Below are 10,377 nucleotides of genomic sequence, written 5' to 3'. Positions count from 1 at the left end.
GATATTCCTTAGCAACTAAATAGGATTTATAGGTCTCTACCTTTCTATCTGCTCTTTTTTTTCTCTTAAAAATCTATTTACATCCTTTGGGTTTAATCCCTTCAGGTGGATCAACCAGTGTCCACACACTATTGATCTCCATAGACTCCATCTTGGATTTCATAGCATCAAGCTATTTTTGGGAGTCAGGCCTTTGCATAGCATCTATGTAGGTGATCAGATGCTTATCATTCTCATCTAGTTCAATAAGATCACCATCTTAGATCAAGAAATTATAGTATCTATCCGATTGATGTGGTACTCTATCGAATCTCCTTAATGGTACCTCTACAGGCTCTGAATTTGAATCTTCAATCAAATCTGATTCTATATGTGTCGGTATTTCTACCTCATAAAATTCATTACGTTCGATTTTAGTGATATTAGTTCTTTCTTTAAGAAACTCTTTTTCTAAAAAGATTGTCCTATTGCTAACGAACATCTTTTGTTCTTCAGTGAGGTAGAAATAGTACCCTTTAATTTTTTTTGGATATCCTACGAACAAGCATTAATCGGATCTAAATCCAAGCTTGTCTGTCTTTAAATACTTTACATAAGCTGGACATCCTCAAACCCTAAGGTGTGAGAGCACTGGTTTACATCCTCATCATATCTCATATGATATTTTATTTACAAACTTGCTCGGGACCTTATTAAATATGTAGCAGGTAGTTTCAAGAGCATATCTCCAAGAGAAGATTGACAGAGTCGCAAAGTCCATCATGGATCGAACCATATCTAACAGTTTTCGATTCCTCCTTTCTGACACCCCATTATCTTGTAGTGTTCCAAAAAGAGTTCATTATAAGGGAATCCCATTCTCTTCTAAATATATCAGAAATAACTGGTGAGGTAATCACCTCCTCAATCTGACCGAAGAGTTTGAATACTCTTTTCAGTATATTTTTCTACTTTACTACAGAATTATTTGAATATTTTAAATGATTCACATTTATACTTCATAAGGTAGACGTACCCATACCTTGATAGATCATCAGTAAATATAATGAAGTAATAATATCCTCCTCTGACACTTATGTTCATAGGTCCACATACATCACTATATACTAGGCCTAGAACATCACTGGCTTGCTCTCCTTTTCTCTTAAAAGGTGACTTGGTCATCTTACTAAGAAGATAGGATTCATAGGTCGGTAATAATTTATAATCATTAATCTCAAAGACACCCTCCTTGATCAACCTGCCTATTCTGTTCTTGTTCACATGACCCAGCCTACAATGCCAAAGGTAAAAATTGTTAGATGTATGTCTTAGAAGCCAATATTGCTGACACATTGAGATATAGCTAGGACATAATTTTATACTTAATATATTGATTTGATCAATAAAAGGATAAGCTTATTTTTTATTCAAGTGTGATGTATCCTTAAATCATCCATAAAATTAATATTTCGATACATATTCTTAAAGTATTGAAAATTAAAGATATGTATTTAATTCCTAAATGCTCCTGGACATAGTATCATCATGAGAATGGTGAATGATCCAGATAGACTGGCACATAGATCGCTTCCTTCAAGATAGATGAGTCTTTAATCTACAGTGTAAAGATACTGAGCGACGAGTATGGGCAGTTATTAGAGAATAACTAGTACTAAGCGTGACCATACGAGAGATCACTTAGATTTTTACTCGATCGTCAGTGATTGTCTCGATGCTGTAATTATGTGATGGTCTTTTGATCTGTGATGGCACGACTGCTCGTAGTGAGGCTACTGAAGTTTGACTGACATATAGATATGGTCCTAATGAGCCCTTGTAGTGAATGTTGGCAATAGTTGATTCACTGTACGAATAGAATGTGCATCAGGATAGAATCTATCGATCTTGATAGAAAGAAGTAGTCTTATAAAATTTGAGAGACTAAGTCCGAGAGCCACAGAAGTGTGATTGATGAAAAAAAAAATTTTATAACAATCACAATTGAACTTGAGCTAATCAAATTTATCATATGACTAATGATGAAGTTTGTCGATTTATCTATACCTGCCATATAGTCGGAACTCATGATAGAGGGACTGAATCACATGTGAACTACATCTTGAGGTTCTTTTTTGGTTATACTGAATTGCCACTACATACTGTTAGGTGTCATTGATAGATTGTGAGAGCTTACTAAGATTGCTTAGGATCGACAATCCTTGATGAGTTAGAGTGAAATTATTTTGATCTATTGAAAAGAGTTTCAATGATACTATGATAAAGATCATTGTATATCTTACTACCAGATAGAATTGAACCATGGAGTCACACAACAAAGAAATTAGACCTGAAATAAGTAATTAGGCTTATGAAGTCTCAATTAGGTTTAGAAAAACTCTATTGGGTTCAGGGTAACCTTATTAGTACATGGTTGGACTCAATTTTTTCTTTATATTTGAATTTTTTATTTGATAAGATTAATTTAAATTTAATTATCTACTAATAACCTAAATGAATTAGATTCATTAGGCTCCAATTGTGAGGTGCCTAAGGTTTTGGATCAAATGAATTAAGGGTTCAAGTCTTTAATTAATTTTTTTGATAGTTTTGATAGGATGCCACTTGATTTAATTAAATTGGGTGTATCCACCCATTAGAGGGTATGTGAAACTATTATGGGGTGTCCTATAGGTGCCATGTTGGGTGTATTTTTGTGGGTGCAAAGGCTCCAATAATTGACGCCTAAAGGATCTCCTAAAGGGAGTCAAATAACTAAAGAAATAAAGATTCCTAATGCAAGTAAGAGTTGTATTAAGTGGTTGTTTTATTTTGAATAGGATTCAAACTTTATGCCTATTTAAAGAGACCTTTCCTAAGGCCTTTAGAGAATTCAACCAGTAGCCCCATGCCTCCCTTAAAGAGCCCACACCCCCTCTTTCTCTTCTCTCTTGGAGATCCAATGCCCAAGCTTGGGCATCCTCCATCTTCAACACCCAAAGGTGTTTGGGTATCCCATATTCTTTGCTGGTTTTTAGTCCCTAGTTGCTCCATAATCTAGGAAAGAAAAGCAAGAGAGAAAAGGATAAAGAAGATCAAAGAAAGGATCAAAGAGTTGATCGCGATCTAGGCTTCGTTCAGATTCACAGGCTAATTTTTCTCAGAGAAAAAAAATCAATATCAAAGAGGGCTATTTCAAGCTGATCCTAAGTGAATACTCATAGAGGCTATATATTTATATTGGAAATTATATCCTAAAGCCAATCATTTGACGATTGTGCTAATTATAAATATATATGAATTGATAAATAATAAAAGTTATACGATATTTTTCATCACAAGATTACATCTTCTAACAAACTCATATGCTGTGATGAAGTCTTTAGGACTACTTTGATCAATAAAAAAAAATTTATCGCATAGTCCTTAGATTGGTTCGCGATCAAATGATACGCTATTACTAGGACGATAGTGATATCAAGTGTAGGTCGTTGTGTGCCATATGCATTGGTTGTTTTCATAACTAAATGGTGTGGAGACACTGGTATGTCATGCAGGTGATATGTAGGAGTGCATCATCACTGAACGTGACCAACTACAGAGCACTCTGCTGTCAAGAGTAGCTCACGAAGGGTATGGGTATAAGTATCCCTCTGACCTAAGATCACCATGGTGACTTGCAAGCAACTCACTGTACTTTGATGCTGGACTAACTGAGTTTTTAATTCAATGATAGGTTTCTGGATGCAGTCAAGTATTTGTCAAGTCAGTGTATGAGTCAAGATGGGAATGAGCCCTTCAAATTAGTAGGAGATATGATCAGTGTATTTCAATTTAGCAAAATCTAGGTCTGGATAATCCATGTGATGGATTTGAAAAAGATTGGAATACAATGTGGATGACTTATCTAGGATTGATAGTTAAATTCTAGGTCATCCACGAGCATTAGGATCAAAAGAATGAATTATACGATAACCATACGTCAATAGGTTCTTGAATGTTGCTCCGCCATCATTCGACCTATCCAGATGTTGAGTCATCATTACTAGATGGTTACATCGATTGGTTCAGAAAGTTATTCTTATGCTACTGGCTTAGATTCAAACCTATAGGATCACATTCAAAAGAAATTTTTGATTGATCATGGGACTGATCAATTATTGAGAATCGTTCAAGGGCTTAATCGTCAATTTGATTGATGGTTAATCTTATGTAAAAATTATAATAAATTAATTCATCAAGTGTTAGTAAATTAATAAAAAATTAATTAAAAATTAGATTACTGATTAACTCAATTTGATTAAGCAAAAAAAATTAAATAAAATCTAATTATATTATATTCAATTAGGTTTGATCCGATTAGGTAATGAGATGATCTAATTGCTAAGGGAGAATTGTCACTGATTTGATTAAGACTTTAGTTCAATTAATTCTTAATTTGACTAGAATTTGATTAAAAGTTTATAAACCTAATTAGATTAGGTTTCATATATTTTATTTGGACTAAACCAAATGTGATTTGGTTTGGATTCAAATAAGGAAACTTAGAGTCCTTATTAGAATAGGACTCTTCTCCCTACGCCAACCTAGTTTGCATGTCATATATCTCTACGTACAAAATTATTTTGTATAAGATTTTTTTATACTAAAGAGTTATTTTTCTTATCTATCTCACATCTAAATCTAATTTAGTTTTGATAAAAAAAAAGATTCTAAAATTGGATTTCAAGATATTCCTTATCAAGAGAATCTGTTCTCATCCAGATCAACCTCTCCATGCCAATAAATTTTTTTCTCCTTATATATATGACATTTTCAATAGAGTTTTTGTAGAAGATTAATTGGAGAACTAATTTAATATAAAAAAATATGAAAAGAGATGTCCCATATTTTTTTGGCATATATTGGGATGTGGAATTATGAAGGGATGCAGAATCCTGTAAGAGTCCAGGATCACTAGGACTCTTCACCCCACCTCCTTACATGCCTATAAAAGGGGCTTTTATGGCTTCTTTTTGTGTGTAAGATACTAGAAGAGAGTTATTCATGTAGTGAAAGTTTGGGCATGGTTCATGGTGCAAAAAATAGAGAAGAGGTTCTTCTCTCTTGGGGTGTGTGCAAAAACCTGAATTTTAGATTTTTGGTTCTAAGGGTTTGGGAAGTGGGAATAAAATGAAAAAAAATATTTTCTTCTCTATCTTTCTTTCACCTCTTTATCTCCTCCAAAATTTCATCTTCAATCTTTAAAAAAATTTTAGAGATTTGAAGAAAAGATCCAGATTGATCAAGAAGAAGATCTTCACATAAGCTAGCACTCCTAAAAAGACCAATCAGATCGAGACTTCGAGTGAATTTTTTGTAGAGGCCAGATGCATGTGCAACTGTGAGCAATCAGAAAAGATCCTCTCTATCATGTCTCTAAATAGTATAGATCATCAATCCATGATCAGGTATGAAGTTCTGAACTCAGATTAGAAGTAGATGTAATCTACTGCTCATATGCATGCATGCAGATTTTATCTTTGGATTATTTTAGATTTTATATGCAACATAACATATCATAGATCCTAGAGTAGGTTGATTTGATAATTAGATTATATATATATATAATTAATTTGATTAATCTAATGATCTTTCACTGTAATTTTTTTAAAAAAATTTTAAAATACATGCATGAAATCGCCTACGCATCCCAACAGTGGTATCAGAGCTTAGGTTCATTATGACATAATTTATGTGTATATTAAATTTGAATTTTAATTTTATTTAGATATGATATATAATATTTTAATCTAAATTTAATTAATGGTTGATCACACAAATTGATATAAGGTTATCCTACTGTAGGGTTTACCCCTTACAGTGAAAAGATTGTCCTAGTTTGTGCTGATCATTGATAAAATTTGATTTTATATCATGCATGTGATATTTATGATCTAATTTAGATATGATCTAAGATTATAATCAGATCTAATATAATTTAGATTAGATCTAAATTCAAGCATATATGATATGTGATTAGATTAGATGATCCGATTAGCAAGTACTTGGATTAGATTGATCACCAGGCCATCCGGTCATAGGAGCAAGAAGGATTTAAAGGCCTTTTCTTCTCATTCGATGGGCTATTCTTATGACATGTAGGGGTGCCATGTGATTAGATCCCATAAAGAAGAACATGAAAGGAAGAACTTACTTTTCTACAAAACCCTAGATCTTGAAACCCTATATTTGTTGTATGTGATACAAAGTTGTATGAAAAATAAGGCATCTAATCTATATGATTAAAATTATTTTAATCATGATAAAATAAAATCTTAAATTATAAAAATTTTAGATATGATCTAAAAGTATTATGATTGATTTTATTTTAGAATTATGCAAGATTTTTCAGATCTGAAACTCTTTGAATCATGCTCGAACAATTACTGAGCCGACCCAATTTTGAACTGAGTCGACCCAGTCTCTTTGTGTGGCTGGCTCAATGTTGATTGAGTTGATCCAGTTTCAGAATAAAAAATCTTTACATAATATTTATTATAAATTATTTATAAAATAAAAAATTAAAATTATTTCAAACCATAACCTAAACCCATGTTGATGCTAAACTTAATTGAGAATTAAGGGTATAATCGATTAGATCTAGAATTATGAATTAAAGATCTAATGTCATTCGCATAAAATATGATGGCATGGGTTAGCTCAAATCAGGTCCTCTTAATTGGATTAGACCTAAGATTAGAATCAAAGAGTTAATGAAGTTACTAGAGAAATTGATTAAATCTAACCAAATATTGAATTAGATTAAATCAGAATTTTTTTAGAACCAAAATAATAGTTGTAGATGGTCAAGTCCATGTCTTTGATTAGATCAAATAGACCTTGATTGTGGCTTAATGGTTGAACCCGAATCATTAGATTGGTCAAATCAAAATTAATTAACCAATTGGTGTCTAAGGTAAGTTTGGCATTTCGATCGATGATTTTTAATTAAAAGTAGCTTACCTGACTATTTCGATGGTGTTTAAGACAAGCTTAGCAGACCCTCCCATCGATCTCACTTATTTGACCAATTTGGTGAATTATATCTTGATTAGATTGTTAAGTGATTCGAGTTGATCCATATCATTAAGGTTGATCAGTGTGACTATTTTAGGTGCCATTTCAACCAGCATGACCCTGATCCAATTTAATGACTTAGTGAAGTTAGTGGGAGGATTGTGATTTACTGATTGATCTCTTTTCATCTTTTCTCTAAATTGATTAAATCTTCTAAATTATTAGATTTATAAAATGACCTAGTTATGAGGATAATTAGATCATAGACTCTCATTAAAGTGAATGATAATGGAACCATTATTTTTGATTGATATTGCAAGCGCCATCCGTCTGATGTTCTTTCTGAATGATGGAATTATCATTCATCATATGATGACTCTGTTGTACTATCTGATGATGGTTGGATGGACTGAGCCATCCTTGAGCCTGATCATTCATTAGTTAGAAATACTGAGTAGGTTTATGTTAATGGTTGGACCTAATCGAAACTTTCAGTGGAGGCCCATCGTCTACTAAAATAAAATCTGGGGCAAAATTAATTACTAAAAATTATTTGAAGAAATAATTGGTTGAGAACCTATCCATAGATGCTTATGGGTTGATCGAGCTATCCTCAGACTTGTATGCAGTCTGTGTAGATTCTAGTATCCGCTAAGAAATTAAGGTAATTCCTCGAATTGGAGGTAGAGGCTACCAATTCGTATAAAATAATGAGAGAATCTTTAGACTAAAGTTCAAATCTTTAGGCTTAAAAAATTCATAAACATAGAGGTCTTGTATTTTTCTTTCAGTTATGGCAACATGTACGTTGCTCCATTCATTATTTGACAGTGACTGATTTATAGAATCCAACTTTGATAATTGGTATCAGAAGTTGCAAATAGTTCTAGAGCATGAATGGATCCTAAATATGATTATGGATCTAGTGCCAGATGTTCCCATGTCCAACACATATGATGCGATCAAAGGCACTTATTAGAAGTGGCCAAATAATCATATCACCGTGTGGTGTTATTGGGAGTAGCAAAAAATATGAATTTAGTTGTAAATTCGATGATTCTCAGTGGGAAAAAATTTTTCAAATATTGAAGGAGTTCTTTCACACCTCTGAAGATGTGTCTTCAGTGTGGCAATAATTCTTTGAGAAAAAAAAAAAGAAAAAAAGATACAAAAGGATTGTACTTGGGCTAATGAGTCCGAACTGACAAAAGAGTCTAAGGTTAACCTGGTATGGCAGAGTCTCTTGATCTGAATAGGCAAAGAAAGAGAAATCAGCAAAGGATTGCTGAATAAGGTACTTATATGATAACATCTTATGATTTCTCTATCTATGACACTACTATCTGGGTATTGGATATCAGAAGTCTATGTAAATTATTGCAATGACTTCAGATTAGTAGAAAGTTTGAAAACAGCAAGAGATTTCTGAACGTTGGAGTTGGAAGTTATGATCTAATTCTGGTTTTAGAAATCGTCGAGTCTATTTTCAATTCTAAGAATATCATTTTAGTGATTATCACTATTATCTAATAATTTTATGATATCATTATGAATGATGTCAAAATCATGTGTGTTGGGTATGAAATACCCGCGGCCGAAATTCCCATCAGAACGGCCCCGCCCGGACTCCTACGGGAGCCGGGCTCCACCGCCATCAGCAAGCGCTGCTCCGCCCGGGCTCCTACGGGAGTCGGGCTCCACCGCCATCAGCAAGCGCTGCTCCGCCCGGACTCCTACGGGAGCCGGGCTCCGCCGCCGACATCAAAACAGCTCCGCCCGGACTCCTACGGGAGCCGGGCTCCGCTCTCAACATCAATTGCTGGTAAGCTCAGTCCGGACTCTTACGAGAGCCGGACTTCACCCTTGACTTTGTTTGCAGCGCAGCTCCGCCCGGATTCCTACGGGAGCCGGGCTCCACCGCCATCAGCAAGCGCTGCTCCGTCCGGACTCCTACGAGAGCCGGGCTCCACCGCCATCAGCAAGCGCTGCTCCGCCCGGACTCCTACGGGAGCCGGGCTCCGCCGCCGACATCAAAACAGCTCCGCCCGGACTCCTATGGGAGCCGGGCTCCGCTCTCAATATCAATCGCTGGTAAGCTCAATCCGGACTCCTATCAGAGCCGGACTTCACCCATGACTTTGTTTGCAGCAGCTCCGCCCGGACTCCTATGGGAGCTGGGCTCCTACAAGATCGCTCCACCTCCGACATCAGAACGGCTCCGCCCGGACTCCTACGGGAGCCGGGCTCCACCTCCGACATCAGAACGGCTCCGCCCGGACTCCTACGGGAGCCGGGCTCCACCTCCGACATCAGAACGGCTCCGCCCGGACTCCTACGGGAGCCGGGCTCCACCTCCGACGTCAGAACGGCTCCGCCCGGACTCCTACGGGAGCCGGGCTCCACCTCCGACATCAGAACGGCTCCGCCCGGACTCCTACGGGAGCCGGGCTCCACCTCCGACGTCAGAACGGCTCCGCCCGGATTCCTACGGGAGCCGGGCTCCACCTCCGACGTCAGAACGGCTCCGCCCGGACTCCTACGAGAGCTGGGCTCCACCTCCGACGTCAGAACAGCTCCGCCCGGACTCCTACGGGAGCCGAGCTCCACCTCCGACGTCAGAACGGCTCCGCCCGGATTCCTACGAGAGCCGGGCTCCACCTCCGACGTCAGAACGGCTCCGCCCGGACTTTTACGGGAGCCGGGCTCCACCTCCGACATCAGAACGGCTCCGCCCGGACTCCTACGGGAGCCGGGCTCCACCTTCGACATCAGAGCGGTTCCGCCCGGGCTCCTACGAAGGCCGGACTCCAACCGAGGCCGAACCTCAATCGATAGATCCGTACCCCCTCGGCAGGTCGCGACAACAATCATGATCCTGTTCCAGGTCCTACAGCAGATTCTACGCGGCTCCAGCAGCGGACCCATTACTCCCTGACAGGCTGTAGCAAACGGCCGCGATTCTGTCCCGCTCCCTGCGGCAGGTGCTGAACGATCCCACTACTCACTGACAGCTAGCGGCAACGGACGCCGCCCCACTACCCGCAACAGACCATACATGGCAGACTATGACAACAGCCACGAGTCTACCCCACCACTCTCCGTAATTAATTTCCCTGACCGTGGGCGGCCCACTACCAGACGGTTGTAGGTGTCACCATCAATCCGTTGCCCCCTCTGCCTATAAAAGGGGATCCAGATACGTTATTCTCTAAGCCCTCTTTTCTATCTCAAAACTCTGCTAAATTCTCTGTTCGAGCACTCCATTCTTGTTGAGGCAGAGAACTGACTTGAGCGTCGGAGGGTCTTGCCGGAGCAACCCCACCTCCGGTTTAGACTTCC

Source organism: Elaeis guineensis, chromosome 7 (genome assembly GCF_000442705.2).
Source record: "Elaeis guineensis isolate ETL-2024a chromosome 7, EG11, whole genome shotgun sequence".
Lineage (NCBI taxonomy): Eukaryota > Viridiplantae > Streptophyta > Magnoliopsida > Arecales > Arecaceae > Elaeis > Elaeis guineensis.
This window is presented reverse-complemented; position numbering follows the sequence as displayed.